Source organism: Oncorhynchus masou, chromosome 22 (genome assembly GCF_036934945.1).
Source record: "Oncorhynchus masou masou isolate Uvic2021 chromosome 22, UVic_Omas_1.1, whole genome shotgun sequence".
NCBI lineage: Eukaryota > Metazoa > Chordata > Actinopteri > Salmoniformes > Salmonidae > Oncorhynchus > Oncorhynchus masou.
In genome coordinates, this window is record NC_088233.1 from 29,410,481 (window position 1) to 29,433,622 (window position 23,142).

The 23,142-nt window shown below is 43.1% G+C and overlaps 1 long non-coding RNA gene across 1 annotated transcript; it reads right to left on the reverse strand.

The window, feature by feature from the left end:
• Positions 1–4,177: 4,177 nt before the first annotated feature.
• Positions 4,178–5,472, reverse strand: LOC135508699 (uncharacterized). The gene is made up of 2 exons (XR_010450844.1): positions 5,419–5,472; positions 4,178–5,080 (listed from the first exon to the last, which is right to left on the reverse strand). It is a non-coding gene; the product is annotated as an uncharacterized LOC135508699 (long non-coding RNA).
• Between the last annotated feature and the right edge of the window lie 17,670 nt (positions 5,473–23,142).

Consider the following 23,142-nt stretch of genomic DNA (forward strand, 5'->3'; position numbering starts at 1 on the left):
GCTGCACAGCTTCAGTTGAAGTCGGAAGTTTACATACACTTAGTTTGGAGTCATTAAACATTTTTGGTTTTTCACCCACTCCACAAATGTCTTGTTATCATACGATAGTTTTGGCAAGTCGGTTAGGACATCTACTTTGTGCATGGTAAATGTCATTTTTCCAACAATTGTTTACAGACAGATTATTTCACTTATAATTCACTGTATAACAATTCCAGTGGGTCAGAAGTTTACATACACTGAGTTGACTGCGCCTTTAAACAGCTTGGAAAATTCCAGAAAATGATATCATGGCTTCAGAAGCTTCTGATAGACTAATTGACATCATTTGAGTCTATTGGAGGTGTACCTGTGGATGTATTTCAAGGCCTACCTTCAAACTCAGTGCCTCTTTGCTTGACATCATGGCAAAATTAAAAGAAATCAGACAAGACCTCAGAAAAACAATTGTTGACCTCCACAAGTCTGGTTCATCCTTGGGAGCAATTTCCAAATGCTGGAAGGTACCACGTTCATCTGTACAAACAATAGTATGCAAGTATAAACACCATGGGACCATGCAGCCATCATACCTCTCAAGAATTAGACGCGTTCTGTCTCCTAGAGATGAAAGTACTTTGGTGATAAAAGTGCAAATCAATCCCAGAACAACAGCAAAGGACCTTGTGAAGATGCTGGAGGAATCAGGTACAAAAGTATCTATATCCACAGTGAGACGAGTCCTATATCAACATAACCTGAAAGGCCGCTCAGCAAGGAAGAAGTTTGCAACTACACATGGAGACAAAGATCGTACTTTTTGGAGAAATGCTCTCTGCTCTGATGAAACAAAAATATAACTGTTTGGTCATAATGACCATCGTTATGTTTGGAGGAAAAAGAGGAGGCTTGTAAGCTGAAGAACACTGTCCCAACCATGAAGCACAGGGGTGGCAGCATCATGTTGTGTGGTTCTTTGCAGCAGGAGGGACTGGTGCACTTCACAAAACAAATGGCATCATGAGGATGGAAAATTATGTGGATATATTGAAGCAACATCTCAAGACATCAGTCAGGAAGTTAAAGCTTGGTTGCAAATGGTTCTTCCAAATGGACAATGACCCCAAGCATACATCCAAAGTTGTGACAATATGGCTTAAGGACAGCAAAATCAACGTATTGGAGTGGCCATCATAAAGCCTTGACCTAAATCCGATAGAGAATTTGTGGGCAGAACTGAAAAAGCGCGTGCGAGCAAGGAGGCCTACAAACCTGACTCAGTTACACCAGCTCTGTCAGGAGGAATGGGCCACAATTCACCCAACTTATTATGGGAAGCTTGTGGAAGGTTACCTAAAACATTTGACCCAAGTTAAACAATTTAAAGGCAATGCTACCAAATACTAATTGAGTGTATGCAAACTTCTGACCCACTGGGAATGTGATGAAATAAATAAAAGCTGAAATAAATCATTCTCTACTATTATTCTGACATTTCACATTCTTAAAATAAAGGGGTGATCCTAACTGACCTAAGACAGGGAATTTTTACTAGGATTAAATGTCAGGATTTGAGAAAAGTTTAAATGTATTTGGCTAAGGTATATATAAACTTCTGACCTCAACTGTATTTTAATTTCTCTCTAGAGATGTTTGATCGGGTTCAAGTCCAGGCTCTGGTTGGGCCACTCAAGGACATTCAAAGACTTGTCTCCAAGCCACTCCTGCGTTGTCTTGGCTGTGTGCTTAGGATGGTTATCCCGTTGGAAGGTGAAACTTTGCCTCAGTCTGAGGTCCGGAGCAGGTTTTCATCAAGGATCTCTCTGTACTTTGCTCCATTCCACTTTCCCTTGATCCTGACCAGTCTCTCAGTCCCTGCCACTAAAAAACATCCTCACAGCATGATGCTGCCACCACTATACTTCACCATAGGGATGATGCCAGGTTTCCTCCAGACGTGACGCTTAGCATTCAGGCCAAAGAGTTTTCATCAGATTAGAGAATCTTGTTTCTCATGGCCTGAGAGTCGTTAGGTGCCTTTTGGCCAACTCCAAGCGGGCTGTCATTTGCCTTTTGCTGAGGAGTGGCTTCCATCTGGCCTGATTGGTGGAGTGCTGCAGAGATGGTTGTCCTTCTGGAAGATTCTCCCGTGTGGAATTAGTGCATGTTCTAAAACAGATGTTTTGCTGCCATCTACTGGACGAGACCAGAGTTGTTGAAGGCTTCAGCACAGGTATTAGACAGATATTGGTTAGATCAGGTCCAGGAGTGGGCAACCAGTCAACCGGTCGTCTGGAGCCACAGTGGCTGGTGGTTTGCTTTACTCCCCCAGGTGTGACCAACAGGGTTTGAACCTGGGGCTCTAGTGTGCTAGAAAAGGGCAAAGGCTATATAGTCGTTACACTGGCTCTTTCTTCATTGATCCATTAATGGCACAAACTCATCTGTTTTCCCAGGTCTTCCATGTATTTGAACTATTCCACAGCTAGCACACCTGATTCAACATGTCAACTAATCATCAAACCCTTGAATAGGTGAATCAGGTGAGCTAGTGTAACGGATGTGAAACACTAGCTTAGTTAGCGGTGGTGCGCGCTAAATAGTGTTTCAATCGGTGACGTCACTTGCTCTGAGACCTTGAAGTAGTAGTTCCCCTTGCTCTGCAAGGGCCGCTGCTTTTGTGGAGCGATGGGTAACGATGCTTCGCGGGTGACTGTTGTTGATGTGTGCAGACGGTCCCTGGTTCACGCCCGGGTATGGGCGAGGGGACGGTCTAAAGTTATACTGTTACACTAATTCAGGGCTACAACAAAATTGTGAAACACCTGGGGTCCCCGTGGAGAGGTTTAAGAATCACTGTTCTACTGTACTGGACAACCAAAACAACCATCTGACATCATTCTCACATGCTTACCTGTAGCATCCCGTTCTACTCACACACACACACACCCTGATTTAGCCCACTGCAGTAAAAAGTTAAATATAAAAGCACTAAACCTCTCCATAAAAGCTTCACTTATAGAAAAGTTTTACTTGAACTCAAAATGGTTTTCAAGTAGATTACTAAGAAAATCTCATCCCTTGTTTCAAAATTGCCTTCTTGTCCTTATGCAAATTGCCTTTTCTCATTTTCAATTAAATGAAAATGAAACCTTGTTCAAAGTATCTCTCATTTTCAAACAAGCAATGCATATCTGGTTACAATTTCAATTTCATCCCTCACAAAAGATAGGACAAATACTACAACAAATACTATGGTTGAACTCAAATGTACTGGATGATTTATGGAAACAATGTTTGAGAAGGGTATTTTGTTTTAAAATTATATTGTAAATTGGAATGCTGGAATTATGTTTTTCATGGAGTAAGTGTATGGGAAGGTCTGCTCAATCCAGGATGACAACCAATTGATTATAGCACTACAGGAGTTAGCAGTGGGAGGAGGTAGGGTACACATGCAGAAAAACTCACAGAGGAACAAAATTAGCATAAATAGGAAAGTATACCATTTTCATTTGATTTTGTTGCGAGGGTACAGAATCAATAGGCCATTTAATCTGGTATTATCCTCAGGTAGCCTGTATCTGGTCTCAGGTTGAGGAATGGCTGAAAAAGCATAACATTATTCTAAACTTGAGCCTAGAAATAGCACTGTTAGGAGATTTGGCGGGACCTGGTCAGTCAATCGCTAACATACTAGCATACTAGTAAAAGTATTCATCTTCAACTCACCATCTGTAGATTCTATTCGACTAGATAGATTCAAATTGTACGTTAAAAAAGGTATAGTTGAAAGATACTGTATATGGCTCGTTAAAATCAGAAGAGGGTGGTCAGCAGAGATAGGAGATAGGTGGGAGGGCTGAGGGAAACCGGAGGTTGGGATGTGAAACTAGAGAAAAGTGGGAGTGAAGTTGCTGGCCGGCAGATACAATGATGGTCAAACATAAAGTTAAAACTTAAGTTAAAAAAGTAAAATAAAGTTTAGACACTAAAAAGGAACTTTTGTACATCTAATGCATGTTTGCTTGAGGCTGATGCCACTCAAGTGCTTGAACATGCGAACACATGCACACACCCGCATTCAAATGCACATACATAGATACACACACACACACACACGCACACGCATACGCACACGCACACGCACACACACGTAAATAGTGCCACACACGCACAAAAACACACAGTCGGCCTTGCTGTTTACATGTTTATTGTCCTTGAAGTCTTTTGTTTTTCTACTGAACAAAAATATAAACGTAACAAGCAAAGTGTTGGTCCCCTTTTGCATGAGCTGAAATAAAAGATCCCAGACATTTACATATGCAAAAAAAAACGTATTTCTCTCAAATTACGTGCACAAAATTGTTTACATCCCTGTTAGTGAGCATTTCTCATTTGCCAAGGTAATCCATCCACCTGACACGTGTGACATATCAAGAAGCTGATTAAACAGCATGATCGTTACACAGGTGCACCTTGTGTTGATAAAAGGCCACTCTAACATGTAGAGTTTTGTCACACAACACAATGCCTAACATGTCTTACGTTTTGAGGGAGTGTGCAATTAGCATGCTAACTGGAGGAATGTCCAACAGCGCTGTTGCCAGAGAATTGAATGTTCATTTCTCTTTAGAGAATTTGGCAATAAATCCAACCGGCCTCACAACGCAGACCATGTGTAAGCAATCCAGCCCAGGACTTCCACATCTGTCTTCTTCATCTGTGGGATCATCTGAGGAGGGGGGGGGATGCTGAAGAGTGTTTCTGTTTGTAATAAAGTCATTTTGTGGGTGAAGAAATCCTTCTGATTGACTATGCTTGACTCCCCAGTGGGTGGACCTGGCGCATCAGGTGGGTAGGTTCTTTGGTTGGGTTGGAAGGGGATGGTGGCGTGTAGGGGGAGGTTTTTCAGGGGGGACTGTGGGGTTATCTTGGATGATTGGGGGCAGTGGGTGTCCTGGCGTTTGAGAGCATTGGCCCAGTGGCGGGGAGGTCACTGGTTTAGGTCCCCAAGTCGACTGGGTGGTGGATCTGTCGATGTGCCCTTGGGCGGGACGGTTGACCCTGGTTGCTCCTGTGGGTCTCTCTGGATGGGTGACTGGAATTTAATGTAAATGTTGAGTGGCTTCACTGTAGGTAGACTGTATGTTTTTACATTTGATTTAAATTCAATTAAAATAATTAAAATTACATTTCCATACCCAAATCTAAATTTTTCTCTATTTTGCTATTTTATTTGTTAATAAAACTTTTGAACTTGACATAACACTTTCTTCATTGACATGTAGATGGTATTGAAATTATGTATGGTACAACAACCAACAAATAAGTATTTTCAACATCTGTAAAATAGGTATTCTCCAAAATTACTTAGAACTGAAAATGAACGACTTCAATGTCTTTTTAACATAACTTTGCTTACTGGGTCACACACACCTGCGCCTTTGCGTTCCATAACATTGTAGAGAATAGCTTGTGATGCTAAGGTCGACTGCAGATGCTTTTTGGGGTAAGGGCTTCCTGGGTTGAGGTGTGTTAACAGCAAGCCCAGACCGCAAAAAGATCTGAAGAGGACAAAGAGATCAATATCACACGGTCACGGCAGTCCTCTCAGCACCTGAAACATACAAACACACGTAAGACCTTGAAAATACACGTGTGAATATGAATGAATAAATTTATGAAGGAATTATAAAAATGAACGAATGAACGAATGAATGAATAAATAAATTAACAAAATGTGATGCCGGGTACTGTGACCATCCTTTACAGGATTACTACTAAACATATATACAGTACCAGTCAAAGTTTGGACACACCTACTTATTGAAGAGTTTTTCTTTATTTTTTCAATTATTTTCTGAATTGTTTTATTTTTTATTTAATTGTATTTCACCTTTATTTTCCAGGTAGGCCAGTGGAGAACAAGTCCTCATTTACAACTGCGACCTGGCCAAGATAAAGCAAAGCCATGCGACAAAAACAACAACACAGAGTTACACATGTGATAAACAAACATACAGTTAATAACTCAATAGAAAAATCTCTATACAGTGTGTGTAAATGTAGTAAGATTAGGGAGGTAAGGCAATAAATAGGCCAAATTGGCACAATAATTACAATTTAGCATTAACACTGGAGTGATAGATGTGCAGATAATGATATGCAAGTGGAGATACTGGGGTGCAAAATAGCAAAAATAAATAACAATATGGGGATGAGGTAGTTGGGTGGGCTATTTACAGATGGGCTGTGTACAGGTGCAGTGATCGGTAAGCTGCTCTGACAGCTTATGCTTACAGTTTGTGAGGAAGATATAAGTCTACAGCTTCAGGGATTTTTACAATTCATTCCAGTCATTGGCAGCAGAAAACTGGTGGCCAAATTAGGAATTGGCTTTGGGGATGACCAGTGAAATACACCTGCTGAAGAGCGTGCTACGGGTGGGTGTTGCTATGGTGACCAGTGAGCTGAGATAAGGCGGGGCTTTACCTAGCAAAGACTTATAGATGACCTTGAGCCAGTGGGTTTGGCGACAAATATGGAGTGAGGGCCAGCCAACGAGAGCATACAGGTCGCAGTAGTAGGTAATATATGGGGCTTTGGTGACAAAACGGGTGGCACTGTGATAGACTACATCCAATTTGCTGAGTAGTGTTGGAGGCTATTTTGTAAATGACATCGCCGAAGTCAAGGATCGGTAGGATAGTCAGTTTTACGAGGGTATGTTTAGCAGCATGAGTGAAGGAGGCTTTGTTTTGAAATAGGAAGCCGATTCTAGATTCAATTTTGGATTGGAGATGCTTAATGTGGTCTGGAAGGAGAGTTCACAGTCTAACTAGACACCTAAGTATTTGTAGTTGTCAGAACCATCCCGAGTTACGATGCTAGTTGTGCGGGCGGGTGTGGGCAGCAATCGGTTGAAGAGCATGCATTTAGTTATAATAGCATTTAAGAGCAATTGGAGGCCATGGAAGGAGAGTTGTATGGCATTGAAGCTCGTCTGGAGGTTTGTTAACACAGTGTCCAAAGAAGGGCCAGAAGTATACAGAATGGTGTTGTCTGCGTAGAGGTGGATCAGAGCATCACCAGCAGCAAGAGCGACTGTCACGTTTTGACCATAGTTCTTTTGTGTTTTCTTTGTTTTAGTGTTGGTCAGGACGTGAGCTGAGTGGGCATTCTATGTTTTGTTTCTAGTTTTCCCGTTTCTGTGTTTGGCCTGATATGGTTCTCAATCAGAGGCAGGTGTTAGTCATTGTCTCTGATTGGGAACCATATTTAGGTAGCCTGTTTTGTGTTGGGTTTTGTGGTTGGTTGTCTTCTGTCTTCGTGTGTCTGCACCAGACAGAACTGTTTCGTTTTTCTTTTTTTACATTTGTTGTTTTGTATTTTGTAGTGTTCAGGTTTATCGTCTTTATTAACCTCTTACACTTATGGTGGCGCTATTTCATTTTTGGAAGAAAAACGTTCCCGTTTTAAACAAGATATTTTGTCACAAAAAGATGCTCGACTATGCATATAATTGCTACTGTTCGAAAGAAAACACTCTGACGTTCAGGCAAAACCAAGATGACTTGGCATCCAGGAAATGACAAGGATTTTTGAGGCTCTGTCTTTCATGATCTTCTTTTTGTACATGAGTTGCCCTTTCTTCGTTTCCCCAAGGTGTCTGCATTTTGTGACAGGTCGTTTCATTTACCACGTGTCCGCCCGGTGTCCTGAAATTGGTGCGCAAAAAGTCACCTGCCATATTTTTCCATGCTTTGTCAATGAAGAGATATGTGAAAAAACACCTTGAGGATTGATTCCAAACAACGTTTGCCATGTTTGGATATTATGTAGTTAATCCGGAAAAAGTTTCGTTGTAGGTGTCCACAGAAAAAGAACGATTTCTCCTACACACACGCTTTCAGGAAACACTGCGCATTTTATGTGGCTGGGACATTGAAAACATCAGAAGCTCTTCAAAGGTAAATTTATTTATTTGGTTATCTGGCTTTTGTGAAAATGTTGCGTGCTACATGCTACACAAAATGCTATGCTAGCTTTGCATACTCTTACACAGTCAATTTCTATGGTTCAAAAGCATATTTTGAAAATCTGAGATGACAGTGTTGTTAAGAAAAGGCTAAGCTTGAGAGCAAACGCATTATTTTAATTTTATTTGCGATTTTCAGAAATCGTTAACCGTTATGCTAATGAGCCTGAGGCTTAGTCACAATCCCGGATCCGGGATGGGGAGTTTCAAGAGTTAAAATGAAACGCTGCGCTTTGGTTACAGGGACATGATTTATACTGTATATACAGAGAAAAGAGTCGGCCCAAAAATTGAACCCTGTGGCACCCCCATAGAGACTGCCAGAGGTCCAGGCAACAGGCCCTCCGATTTGACACACTGAACTCTATCTGAGAAGAAGTTGTTGAACCAGGCGAGGCAGTCATTTGAGAAACCAAGGCTGTTGAGTCTGCCGATAAGAATGTGGTGATTGACAGAGTCGAAATCCTTGGCCAGGTCGATGAAGACGGCTGCACAGTACTGTCTTTTATCGATTGTGGATATGATATCGTTTAGGACCTTGAGCGTGGCTGAGGTGCACCCCATGACCAGCTCGGAAACCAGATTGCATAGCGGAGAAGGTATGGTGGGATTCTAAATGGTTGGTGATCTGTTTGTTAACTTGGCTTTCGGAGACTTTAGAAAGGCAGGGTAGAATAGATATAGGTCTGTAACAGTTTTGGTCTGTGTGTCACCCGCTTTGAAGAGGGGGATGACCACGGCAGCTTTCCAATCATTAGGGATCTCAGACGATATGAAAGAGTTAGGTTCCTTGATAATTTGTGTGAGATTGAGGGCATCTATCTTAGATTGTAGGATGGCCGGGGTGTTAAGCATATCCCAGTTTAGGTCACCTAACAGTACAAACTCTGAAGATAAATGGGGGGCAATCAATTCACATATGGTGTCCAGGGCACAGCTGGGGGCTGAGGGGGTCTATAACAAGCAGCAACATTGAAAGACTTATTTCTGGAAAGGTGGATTTTTAAAAGTAGAAGCTTGAACTGCTTGGGCATAGACCTGGATAGCATGAAAGAACTCTGCAGACTATCTCTGCAGTAGATTACAACTCTGTCCCCTTTGGCAGTTCTATCTAAGCAGAAAATGTTGTAGTTGGGGATGGAAATTTCAGAATTTTTGGTGGCCTTCCTAAGCCAGGATTCAGACACGGCTAAGACATCCGGGTTGGCGGAGTGTGCTAAAGCAGTGAATAAAACACACTTAGGGAGGAGGCTTCTGATGTTAACATGCATGAAACCAAGGCTTTTACAGTTACAGAAGTCAACAAACGATAGCACTTGGGGAATAGGTGTGGTACTGGGGGCTACAGGTCCTGGATTAACCTGAAAATCAACAGAGGAACAGAGGAGGATTAGGATAAGGGTACGGCTAAAGGCTATACGTACTGGTCGTCTAGTGCGTTGGGAACAGAAAATAAAATGAGCAGATTTCTGGGCGAGGTAGAATAGATTCAGGGCATAATGTACAGACCAGGGTATGGTATGATGTGAGTACAGTGGGGGTAAACCTAGGCGTTGAGTGACGATGAGAGAGGTTGCATCTCTTGAGGCACCAGTTAAGCCAGGTGAGGTCTCCGCATGTGCTGGGAGTGGGACAAAAGAGCTATCTAAGGCAAGTTGAGTGGAACTGAGGGCTTTACAGTGAAATAAAACAATAAGAACTAGCCAAGACAGCAGTAAACATGGAATATTGACATTAGAGAGAGGCATAAAGCAATCACAGGTGTTGATCGGGAGAGCTAAGACAACAACAGGTAAATGGAGATGAATGGGCAGAGAGGGTCAGTTAGGTACACACAGGACCTGAGTTCGAGGCTGCGGCCGACAGATAAACAAAATGAGGTGCCGTGTTATTGAAACAGTCCAGGGTGCATCAGCTGTGTAGCTGAGTGATCATAGGGTCCAATGAGCAGCAATCGGTTAGTCAGGGAGCCGTTCGGTAGTCACTACTATGCTAGACGAGTGGGAGACACAGCATTCAGAAAGCTAGCGGGCCGGGGCTAGCAGATGGGTCTTCAACGACATCGCAACGGAAAAGCCTGTTGAGACCACATTGAGCGATTACATCGGCAGACCAGTTGTGATGGATCGGCGGGGCTCCGTGTCAACAATAAAAGCTCCAGGCCAGTTGACAAAATAGGTATTGAAGCCATAGAATAGCTGGTATATGGGCCTAGCTCGAGGCTAGCTCAAGGCTAACTGGTGCTTGCTTCGGGACAGAGGCGTTAGCTAACAGTAGCCGCAAGGTTGCAGCTAGCTAGCTGCGATGATCCGGTGTAATGGTCCAGAGCTGCAGGAATCAGGTGATGTGGTAGAGAGAAGCAGTCCGATATGCTCTGGGTTGATATCGCGCTGTGTAGACTGGCAGGTATTGTCTGAGCTAAAGATGAAGACCACTAGCCGTAGTTAACAAAGACTAATAGCTAGTAGCTAGTTAGCTGGCTAGCTCCTGATGGAGGTTCCAGTTACAATGAATAAAAATATCAGATCCGTACCACATTGGGAGAGGCGGGTTGCAAGAAAGTATATTTAGTTCAGAGAAAGTGAGATTAAAATATATACAACCCCTCCCCCCCGGCTAATTACACAAGATAAGATAAAGACAAACACACGTCCGACTGCTACGCCATCTTGGAGAGAATTATTTTTGTTATAATAGTGAAGACATCAAAATTATGAAATTTCACATGGAATCATGTAATAACCAAAAAAGTGTTGAACAAATCAAAATATATTTTAGCCACCCTTTGCCTTGATGACAGCTTTGCACACTCTTGGGATTCTCTCAAACAGCTTCATCAGGCAATCATCTGGAATGCATTTCAATTAACAGGCCTTGCTAAAAGTTAATTTGTGGAACTTCTTTCCTTCTTAATGCGTTTGAGACAATCAGTTATGTTGTGACAAGATATACAAGCCCAATTTGGTAAAATGCCAAGTCCATATTATGGCAAGAACATCTGAAATAAGCAAAGAGAAATGGCAGTCCATCATTACTTTAAGACATGGAGGTCAGTCAAGCCTGAAGATTTCAAGAATAATTCTGAAAGTTTCTTCAAGTGCGGTCGCAAAAACCATCAATCACTATGATGAAACTGGCTCTTATGAGGACCACCACAGCAAAGGAAGAAGGATAAGTTCATTAGAGTTACCACCCTCAGAAATTGCAGGCCAAATAAATGCTTCGCAGAGTTCAAATAAAAGACACCACTCAACATCAACTGTTCAGAGGAGACTGCATGAATCTGGCCTTCATGGTTGAGTTGCTGCAAAGAAACCACGACTAAAGGACATCAATAAGAAGAAGAGACTTGCTTGGGCAAAGAAACACGAGCAATGGACATTAGACCGTTGGAAATCTGTCCTTTGGTCTGATGAGTCAAAATGTGAGATTTTTGGTTCTACAGTGTAGGTGAATGGATTATCTCTGCATGTGTGGTTCCAACCATGAAGCATGGAGGAGGAGGTGTGATGGTGTGGGGGTGCTTTGTTGGTGACACTGTCTGTGATTTATTTAGAATTCAAGGTACACTTACCCAGCATGGCTACCACAGCATTTTGCAGCGATATGCCATCCCATCTGTTTTCAGCTTAGTGGGACTATAATGTATTTTTCGATAGGACGATGTCCCAAAACACACCTCCAGGCTGTGTAAAGGCTATTTGACCAAGTAGAAGTTTGATGGTTCTGCATCAGATGACCTGGCCTCCACAATCACCGGACTTCAACCCAATTGAGATAGTTTGGGATGAGTTGGACCGCAGAGTTAAGCAAAAGCAGCCAACAAGTGCTCAGCATATGTGGGAATTCTTCAAGACTTTTGGAAAAGCATTCCTCGTGAAGCTGGTTGAGAGAATGCCAAGTGTACAAAGCTGTAATCAGTGCAAAGGGTGGCTACTTTGAAGAATCTCAATTATAAAATATATTTGATTTGTTAAACACTTTTTTGGTTATTACATGATTCCATATGTGTTATTTCAAAGTTGGATGTCTTCACTATTAGCCTACAATGTAGAAAATAGTAAAAATAAAGAACAACCCTTGAATGAGTAGGTGTGTCCACACTTTTGACTGGTACTGTAAAAAGAGTGCCAAAATTATACAGATGTCCGTTATTATATTTGGGTGTGCTTGTTTCCTCTGATGAACATGGATTTTAGTCAATCAACAGGACTCTTGAACAGAAGCATGAGAAAATATTTAAATGTAGATGCTGGATCACAGGTAAATAAGGCCCAAGAGTTTGACAGTTTTTAAGAGCTAATAGTGTCTCAGGTGGATGACAGGAGAAGGGAGTACATTTTCCCTTGAGCAAGTCACTTAACCCTTATTGTTCCTGAATGTCGCTCTGGATAAGAGCGCCTGCTAAATGACTAAAATGTAAATGTGAATGAGAGAAGGGAGGAGAAGAGAGGAGAAAAGAGGAGAAGAGAGAAGGGGAGAACAGTTGGAAAGGATAGGAGAAAAGGAGAGGAGAAGAGAAGAGGAGTGCAGGCTTTAATTCCAACCCTAAGATCTGGAGAAACACAGAGCATGCAGGCTTCAGCTCCAGCTTAGTCCTGAAGATACATATGGAATGCAGGCTTTAGTTGCAGCTTAGTCCTGGAGAGCTACAAGGTATGCAGGCTTTAGTTCCAGCTTAGTCCTGGAGAGCTACAAGGTATGCAGGCTTTAGTTGCAGCTTAGTCCTGGAGAGCTACAAGGTATGCAGGCTTTAGTTCCAGCTTAGTCCTGGAGAGCTACAAGGTATGCAGGCTTTAGTTGCAGCTTAGTCCTGGAGAGCTACAAGGTATGCAGGCTTTAGTTCCAGCTTAGTCCTGGAGAGCTACAAGGTATGCAGGCTTTAGTTCCAGCTTAGTCCTGGAGAGCTACAAGGTATGCAGGCTTTAGTTCCAGCTTAGTCCTGGAGAGCTACAAGGTATGCAGGAGTTCCAGCTTAGTCCTGGAGAGCTTCAAGGTATGCAGGCTTTAGTTCCAGCTTAGTCCTGGAGAGCTACAAGGCATGCAGGCTTTTGTTCCAGCTTAGTCCTGGAGAGCTACAAGGTATGCAGGCTTTAGTTCCAGCTTAGTCCTGGAGAGCTACAAGGCATGCAGGCTTTTGTTCCAGTTTAGTCCTGGAGAAATACAGAGCATGGAGGTATTCCTGGAGAGATAAGGGCATGCAGACTTTAGTTGCAGCACAGCACTTTTTTTAATTTATCTGTTATTTTACCAGGTAAGTTGACTGAGAACACGTTCTCATTTGCAGCAACAGCCTGGGGGAATAGTTACAGGGGAGGGGGATGAATGAGCCAATTGTAAACTGGGGATTATTAGGTGACCGTGATGGTTTGAGGGTCAGATTGGGAATTTAGCCAGGACACTGGGGTTAACACCCCTACTCTTACGATAAGTGCCATGGGATCTTTAATGACCTTGGAGAGTCAGGACACCCGTTTAACGTCCCTTCCAAAAGACGGCACCCTACACAGGGCAATGTCCCCCATCACTGCCCTGGGGCATTGGGATATTTTCTTAGACCAGAGGAAAGAGTGCCTCCTACTGGCCCTTCAACACCACTTCCAGCAGCAACTGGTCTCCCAGCCAGGGACTGACCAGGACCAACCCTACTTAACTTCAGAAGCAAGCCAGCAGTGGTATGCAGGGTGGTATCCTGCTAGCACTAACACATCTAGTTCAATAAATCAAAAAAGTTACATACATACATAGTGCTTATTTAAAATGAATGAACATGAACCCTGAAGTTGTCGATAACTGTAGCTTTTTTAGTACAGACCAGCTAGCCAAATACTAAACCTGACCATAACTATACATATTGAGGTTAAATCAAAACAGAACTGAGTGTAGAACAGCGTTTGGCATGACAGCAGGATTAACAGATACAGATCAATAGGATGGCCAGCTAACATCCATTTATTGTTTATAAATAAAGTGAAAATAACACTTAATTACTTAGAAAAACAATGTTTTAAAATAACTTAAAATCTGTGCTGTTGTGTCAGAGCAAAATGAGCTGGCCAAACGACGCTGCTTTAGGAAACACTTCCTTAGCCCAGTGGCATATTAGGCCTATCTACCATAGAGGACGGCGCCAGGACAGTATGGGAGATGTCCATGGTGCTGAAACCAAAGCAGCCCACCAGTCCTGCTGGGGAACGGAACACCCAACATCGCTTTTGCTCTCTCTCTCTCGCTTACGCAAGCACGCACGCGCGAGCACACACACACACACACGGAACACATCAACGGTAGAAACAAACCAATGATTACTATTGAATCACACTAGTATTCTGCGTGTGTTTGGTGCGTGTGCGTGAGTGTGCGTGCTCCTGGTCACATGCGTCTCTGTCGTGGAAAGAGGTTGCGATTTGAGTCAATGTCCTGTAGTGGTCTACAGTAGTCCATGTTTACACCACCCAGACACACCTTCACTTTTGGAAAATGGATAGAAAAACAATACACAAAAATCCTGATAATTAACGAAAGACAAAATTGAACAAGATACACCAAGCTCTATTTCCTAAATCCATATGATTGGATGTTGTCGAAATTAAAGACAGATCCACAGGAGGCTAGCTATCAAGTGAAAGTTTTATGACATAACGCACACATTCAACATTTGTCACACGATTCAACGTCGCGTTTTGCTCTGTGCGCGCGGCAGCTGCATTTGGAGAAACCATGGCGTGCACGATTGGGGCTAGACCAAAGCAGATAGCAAAATTGCTATTCTTACATACGTCGGCTATGCCAAAATGATGCAAATGAATAAAAACAAATGTTGAATCAGTGTTGTCAGACTGGCTTCATAAAGAGGAAGGAAAGAGCAATGTGGGAATGTTTTTTCTTCATGACTAATAGACAGATGAATAGACCGATGAAACGCCATATGATAGAGGGGATGAGAGGAGGAGAGGAGAGATGGAAAGATTGAGGGAGGAGAGGAGAATGGTGGGAGAAGGTGTAGAATGATGTATTACCTTTCTCTGGGTGTAGATGCATGGTCTATGTACTATTTCAGATGAATCCCCTGAGAGCAAAAGCAAGAATCTCGTAACTCGGTCCGTCATCAGGGACATCACCGAGGAAACCACTTCGCGTCTACCAGTGAAAAATATAAATGATGAATGCACAAGGAAATTGAAAAAGAAAACCCTATAAAAATAACTAGGCTGAAAGCATTATTCCAGAAAATGTTAAGATGTAGGTATCGATCCAACAGAGCGGTGTGGATACATTGAGAAATCTCATCCAACGGACAGACGCATCCCTCACTATCCGGTTGGCGACATTATGCCACCTCTGCCAATATTTTCTTTTTGCATGAATGAATGAATGAATGAAGCAGCGTCTATTTTCGTTGCAAAATATCATGTATGCTTCCATCTTTGGCATATTTTCCTTAGTTTCTGTAAACAATACCGAAAAAGAAAACCCAAATGGAACCCACCACCACTCAATTCCTCTAGTCAATCGGCGATTGACCCGCATTGACGTCATTGCGTCATTAGGTCTCCCCTGGAAACACGGGGCTCCTATAAATAGAATACATAAATTCAACCGTGAGCGGGGTTGACTTGGCTAAGCGAGGAGTGACTATTTGTTTCAAACCTATAACCCCCTCCTATGATTCCTGAGCAATATTACTCTCAAGGACGAACTGATCACGACTCACGGCTATTTTTAGGAACGGGGAAAGAGAGGGGTTGAAGCGAAATAGAGATAGAGAGAGCAAGAGAGACCTTCGTTTGTCTTCCTCCCCGCCCCACTCCCCATCTCTCCTGTGGCGGTAAAACAGAAACAGCGCTACGGGACGTACTGTAAATAGCACGGAGCGGTCATCCTTCCAGCCAGCTGGGGAGAGGAGACCCTGTAACAGAGAAAGAATAGCCCTACTCCGGTCAAAGAGCCCCTGAGCAACCCGCTGTAGTATGGTGATTAGAGAGGGAGACCATACTAGATGTATAACATTGACCACTGAGCACTATAGCTAGAAGACTGCACTCTGGAGGGTGGGGTGTCCAACCCTCCTCCTGGATAGCTACCCTTCTGTAGGTCTTTGTACCAGTGTTCGGTTCAGTGCGGGTCGGGGAGTTTCTCAGATCCAGACTCATTGTGGAGAAGAAACCATCGAGTTTCTAAACCCAGAGGCACAGCACTGTGAGACATCTGGGAACGCTTGTGAAACAGACCAAATAAAATAAAAATAAAATGTTATTAGTCACATACATATATTTAGCAGATGTTATTGCGGGTGTTGTTGAACGCTTGTGTTCCTAGCTCCAACAGTGCAGCAGTATCTAACAATTCAGAACAATACATACAAATCTAAAAGTAAAATAATGGAATTAAGAAAAATAGAAACATGAGATTGAGCAATGTTGGAGTGGCATTGACTAAAATACAATATAATAGAATACAGTACATACATGAGTAAAACAGTATGTAAACATTATTTAAATATTACTAAAGTGACTAGTGTTCCATTATTAAAGTTGCTAGTGATTCCATGGCTATGTATTTAGGGCAGCAGCCACTAAGGTGCAGGACTGCATAACTGGGTGGTAACCAGCTAGTGATGGCTATTAACAGTCTGATGGCCTTGAGGTAGATGTTGTTTTTCAGTCTCTCGGTCCCAGCTTTGATGCATCTGTACTGACCTTGCTTTCTGGATGATAGGGGGGGGCAGCCCGTGGCTCGGGTGGTTGATGTCCTTATTTTATCTTTTGCCTTCGTGTGACATCGGGTGCTTTAGGTGTCCTGGAGGGCAAGTAGTTTGCCCCTGGTGATGCGTTGTGCAGACCGCACCACCCTCTGGAGAGTCCTGTGGTTGCAGGAGGTGCAGTTGCCGTACCAGGTGGTGATACAACCTAAGAGAATGCTCTCAATTGTGCATCTGTAAAAGTTTGTCAGGGTTTTAGGGGACAAGTCAAATTTCTTCAGCCTCCTGAGGTTGAAGAGGTGCTGTTCCGCCTTCTTAACCACACTGTCTGTGTGGGTGGACCATTTCAGATTGTCAGTGATGTGTACGCCAAGGAACTTGAAGCTTTTCACCTTCTCTACTGCTGTCCGGTCAATGTGGATAGGGGCGTGCTGCCTCTGCTATGTCCTGAAGTCCACGATCAGCCCCTTTGTTTTGTTGACGTTGAGTGAGAGGTTATTTTCCTGGAACCACTCTCACAGGGCCCTCACCTCCTCCCTGAAGGCTGTCTCATCATTGTTGGTAATCAGGCCTACTACTGTTGTGTCGTCTGCAAACTTGATGATTGAGTTGGAGGCATGCATTGCCACACAGTCATGGGTGAACAGTACAGGAGTACAGGAGGGGGCTGAGCATGTACCCTTGTGGGGCTCCTGTGTTGAGGATCAGCAAAGTGGAGGTGTTGTTTCCTACCTTTACTACCTAGGGGCAGTCCGTTATGAAGTCCAGGACCCAGTTGTACATGGCGGGGTTCAGACCCAGGGCCCCGAGCTTAATGATGAGCTTGGAGGGTACTATGGTGATGAATGCTGTATTCTAACCCGTTGAATGCTGTATTCTACGGTATTCTAACCTCTTCTCCAGATGGGATAGGGCAGTGTGCAGTGCGATGGCGATTGATCGTCTGTGGATCTATTGGGGTGGTAAGCAAATTGAAGTGGGTCTAGGGTGTTAGGTAAGGTAGAGGTGATATGATCCTTATCTAGCCTCTCAAAGCACTTCATGATGACAGAAGTGAGTCATTTAGTTCAGTTACCTTTGCTTTCTTGGGTACGGGAAAAATGGTGGACATCTTGAAGCAAGTGGGGACAGCAGGCTGGGATGGGGAATGATTGAATATGTCGGTAAACACTCCAGCCAGCTGGCCTGCGCTGCTCTGAGGACTTGGCTAGGGATGCCATATGGGCCGGCAGCCTTGTGAGGGTTAACACACTTAAATGTTGGCCACAGAGAAGAAGAGCCCACAGTCCTTGGTAGAGGGCCGCGTCTGTGGCACTGTGTTATCCTCAAAGCAGCTGAAGAAGGTGTTTAGCTTGTCTGGAAGCAAGATGCCGATAACCTCCATGTGGCTGTTTTTTTCTTTTGCAGTCTGTGATTGTCTGTAGACCCTGCCACAGCTGCTGAATTGTGAATTCACTTGGTCTCTGTACTGACGTTTTGCCTGTTTGATTTCATCACGGAGGGAACAGCTACACTGTTTGTATTGGGCCATATTCCCAGTCACCTTGCCATGGTTAAACGTGGTGTTTCGCGCCCTCAGTTTTGTGAGAATGCTGCCATCGATCCATGGTTTCTGGACTGATCAGGTTTCAACAATCACAGCCGGTACAACATCTCCTGCACACCTCCCGATGAACTCAGCCACTACATCCGTGTATTTGTCTATGTCATTCTCAGAGGCCACCAGGAAACTTCCTGTTTGAGTCTCTGCCCATAGGAAGGGAGGAGAAAAATGGAGTCGGGATCAGATTTGCCGAAAGGAGGGCGGGGGAGGGCCCTGTAGGCATTTCAAAAAGTTTAGTAGAAGTGAGCAAATGTTTTCTCAGCGCGAGTACTACGGTCAATGTGTTGGTAGAACCTTGGTAGCTTTGTCCTCAAATTTGCTTTGTTAAAATCCCCAGCTAAAATAAATGCAGCCTCATGATATGTGGTTTCCAGTTTACATAAAGTCCATTGTAGTTCTTTGAGGGCCGTCGTGGTATCGGCTTGAGAGGGAATGTACATGGCTGTGACTATAACCAAAGAGACTTCTCTTGGGAGTTAATACAGTCGGCATTTGATTGTGAGGTATTCTAGGTCGGTTGAACAAAAGGACTTGAGTTTCTGTATGTATCACAATCACACCATGAGTTGTTAATCATGAAACATACATCCCTGCCTTTCTTCTTCCCGGAGAGTTCTTTATTCCTGTCCGGGCAATGTACTGAGAACCCAGCTGGCTGTTTTGAAAGGGACAGTATATCCCGAGAGAGGCATATTTTCGTGCAACAGAGTATGTTACCATCCCTGATGTCTCTCTGGAAGGAGATCCTTGTTCTGAGCTCATCTACTTTACTATCCTGAGACTGAACATTAGTGGGTAATATACTCGGAAGCGGTGGATGGTGAGCACGCCTCCTGAGTCGGATTAGAAGTCCACTCCGAACACCTCTTCTCTGCCCACAGTGTTTTGGAGCAGCCTCTGGAATAAGTTAAATTGCCCTGGGTTGTACAAACAAAGGATCCAATTCGGGAAAGTTTTATTCCTGGTCGTAATGCTGGTGAGTTATCGCCACTCTGATATCCAAAAGTTATTTATGGCTGTATGTAAAAACACAAAAACAATTCTGGGCTAATAATGTAAGAAATAACACAAAACATCTAAATACTGCTAAATTGCTTCGGCACTAGAATCAGAGCTGCCATATCTTTCGTCGCCATCTTACATAGGATCAGGCCGGGGTTTGGGATTTGAGAAGTCAATGAGAGAAGGGCAATTTATTCTCTTAGTTGTTAATTTGTTCTAAATCGAATGGCCCAACCTATATTTGAGCCAATGTCTTTAAGTAGGTAAACATGTTATAAATCCAACCTTATAATTTTTGTCAAAAACAACTTTATATCAAAGGAGTGCCTTTGATTTGATGGCCTGCACATACGCAGTTCGGCGTGAGAAGACTGTTCGATCCGATGACGTGTTTCTACGCATGAGCTTTGCTAGCCAAATTCGCCATGACATCACCTACAAGTGTGATGAGGATTTCTATTGGAGAAGCAGTTTTAGCCTTTATACTGTACTGTCTTTGAAGAAACTAATGTCCGTGGGCGTCGTATAGCGTTTGGTCGGAGCAAGTAGTTTGGGTAGCCAGGCAAGGCTAGGTTGTGCATTCAAAAGAGAGCTGCACTTTTACTACGGATGCCATCTCCTGGTGCTTTAGGATAATTGCATTAAATACAGTGAACACAAGTTGAGCAAAGGACAGTGAAACAGCACTAGGTGGCATTCTCCTGTGAACATGTAGACTTACGCCAGCACAGTGAACAGCACTAGGTGTCATTCTCCTGTGAACATGTAGACTTACGCCAGCACAGTGAACAGCACTAGGTGTCATTCTCCTGTGCACATGTAAACTTACGCCAGCACAGTGAACAGCACTAGGTGTCATTCTCCTGTGCACATGTAAACTTACGCCAGCACAGTGAACAGCACTAGGTGTCATTCTCCTGTGCACATGTAAACTTACGCCAGCACAGTGAACAGCACTAGGTGTCATTCTCCTGTGCACATGTAGACTTACGCCAGCACAGTGAACAGCACTAGGTGTCATTCTCCGGTGAAAATGTAGACTTACGCCAGCACAGTGAACAGCACTAGGTGTCATTCTCCTGTGAACATGTAGACTTACGCCAGCACAGTGAACAGCACTAGGTGTCATTCTCCGGTGAAAATGTAGACTTACGCCAGCACCGTGAACAGCACTTTTGGAGGAGGATGATGTTACTTTGTTACTTTCTGAACCCAAAGTTGGGTTGTTTAGCAGCAAGTCTAAGTGTGTTTTTAATGTCTTCATTTTGGTTCCATATGGTGCAGCTATAACACAGAGGGGTGTCTGGGGAGGCATCAGGAAGAAAATCACAACAGCCATATCCTCCCCCAGCCAAAGAAATTAAAAGCAGCCGCTGGCAGCCATTACAGGTCCTGACGGTACACAGTTTCATCCCAGCCCATAGTAAATTACAGCAACTAGAGACACGCAGACTGAGATGGCTTTATGTGCTGTTTAATCTCCACATACTAATTTAGCACCTCCTCGATCTTGGCAGAGGAAGAGAACCATCATCTTCACCTGGTGACATCGTGCTCTGGTAAATACTTTATTTGTTTGTGTTGAATTGTGTTGTTGTTAACTGGGGGAGAGATGATGCAATATCTCTCCCACTTTTTTAGATGTTTGTCCAAATGTGACTACCACAAGTGTGAGGTGATAGGCACACATAGACATATTACGTCTGGTTTAAAATGTCAAAACCTTGCAAGGTAAAACCTTGATGTGTATTTTCATTTCATTTTATTATATTATGCATCTGCCAGTTCTGACTGCGTTATTTTCACATTTCAGATGTCCGCCATTGTATTTGTGGTGGACTATCCCTTTAAGATGGCATGTCCCTTTAAGAAGAGGAGGGCAGTTTGAGGAAACATTTGGTGTGTACCTGGCTGAGGTTCTTTTTCTGTGGACAACCTTTTAAGCAGCCTAGATGAAAAATTCAGAGGGAGTAATTGCTGCTCATTATTGTTCATTTTTACTCCTGCGACAAAGGATTCCTGTGTGGTTGGTTTTGGTGCATGTCATGAAATTGTACCTGTTGGAAGGAAATCTCCACCAGGCTGAATTTCCCTCTTCCTCAAACATCCGGTGAGATATATCCTGTTGACTTTTGCGACTTGCTTTATTGGATTACTCATATTTTTGCATTTTGATGGGGGATAACACATTTAGGCTTTTTGAAGGGGGATAACACATTTAGGCTTTTTGAAGAGGGATAACACACTGGCTTTTTGAAGGGGGATAACAGACTGGCTTTTTAAAGAGGGATAACACATTTAGGCTTTTTGAAGCGGGATAACACATTTAGGCTTTTTGAAGGGGGATAACACATTTAGGCTTTTTGAAGCGGGATAACACATTTTGTCTTTTTGAAGGGGGAAAACACACTGGCTTTTTGAAGGGGGGTAGCACATTTTGGCTTTTTGAAGGGGGATAACACAGTGGCTTTTTGAAGGGGGATAACACAGTGGCTTTTTGAATGGGGATAACACACTGGATGTTTGAAGGGGGATAAAACATTTAGGCTTTTTGAAGGGGGATAACACAATAGCTTTTTGAAGGGGGATAACACACTGGCTTTTTGAAATGGGATAAAACATTTAGGCTTTTTGAAGGGGGATAACACATTTAGGCTTTTTGAAGGGGGATAACACATTTAGGCTTTTTGAAGGGGATAACACAATAGCTTTTAGGGGATAAAACATTTTTTTGAAGGGGATAACACATTTATTTTGAAGGTGGATAAAACATTTTTTTGAAGGGGATAAAACATTTAGGCTTTTTGAAGGGGGATAAAACATTTAGGTTTTTTGAAGGGGGATAAAACATTTAGGATTTTTGGCTTTTTGAAGGTGGATAACACACTAGCCTTTTGAAGGGGGGTAAAACATTTAGGATTTTTGAAGGGGGATAACACATTTCGGCTTTTTGAAGGGGGATAACACGCTGGCATTTCGAAGGGGGATAACACAGTGGCATTTTGAAGGGGGATAACACAGTGGCTTTTTGAAGGGGGATAACACAGTGGCTTTTTGAATGGGGATAACACACTGGATGTTTGAAGGGGGATAAAACATTTAGGCTTTTTGAAGGGGGATAACACAATAGCTTATTGAAGGGGGATAACACACTGGCTTTTTGAAATGGGATAAAACATTTAGGCTTTTTGAAGGGGGATAACACATTTAGGCTTTTTGAAGGGGGATAACACATTTAGGCTTTTTGAAGGGGGATAACACAATAGCTTATTGAAGGGGGATAACACATTTAGGCTTTTTGAAGGGGGATAACACATTTAGGTTTTTTGAAGCGGGATAAAACATTTAGGTTTTTTGAAGCGGGATAAAACATTTAGGATTTTTGGCTTTTTGAAGGTGGATAACACACTAGCCTTTTGAAGGGGGGTAAAACATTTCGGCTTTTTGAAGGGGGATAACACGCTGGCATTTCGAAGGGGGATAACACAGTGGCATTTTGAAGGGGGATAACACAGTGGCTTTTTGAAGGGGGATAACACACTGGCATTTTGAAGGGGGATAACACATTGGCATTTTGAAGGGGGATAACACACTGGCTTTTTGAAGGTGGATAACACATTTTGGCTTTTTGAAGGAGGATAACACACTGGCATTTTGAAGGGGGATAACACAGTGGCTTTTTGAAGGGGGATAACACAGTGGCTTTTTGAAGGGGGATAAAACAATCAGGCTTTTTGAAGGGGGATAACACACTAGCTTTTTGAAGGGGGATAACACACTGGCTTTTTGAAGCGGGATAAAACATTTAGGCTTTTT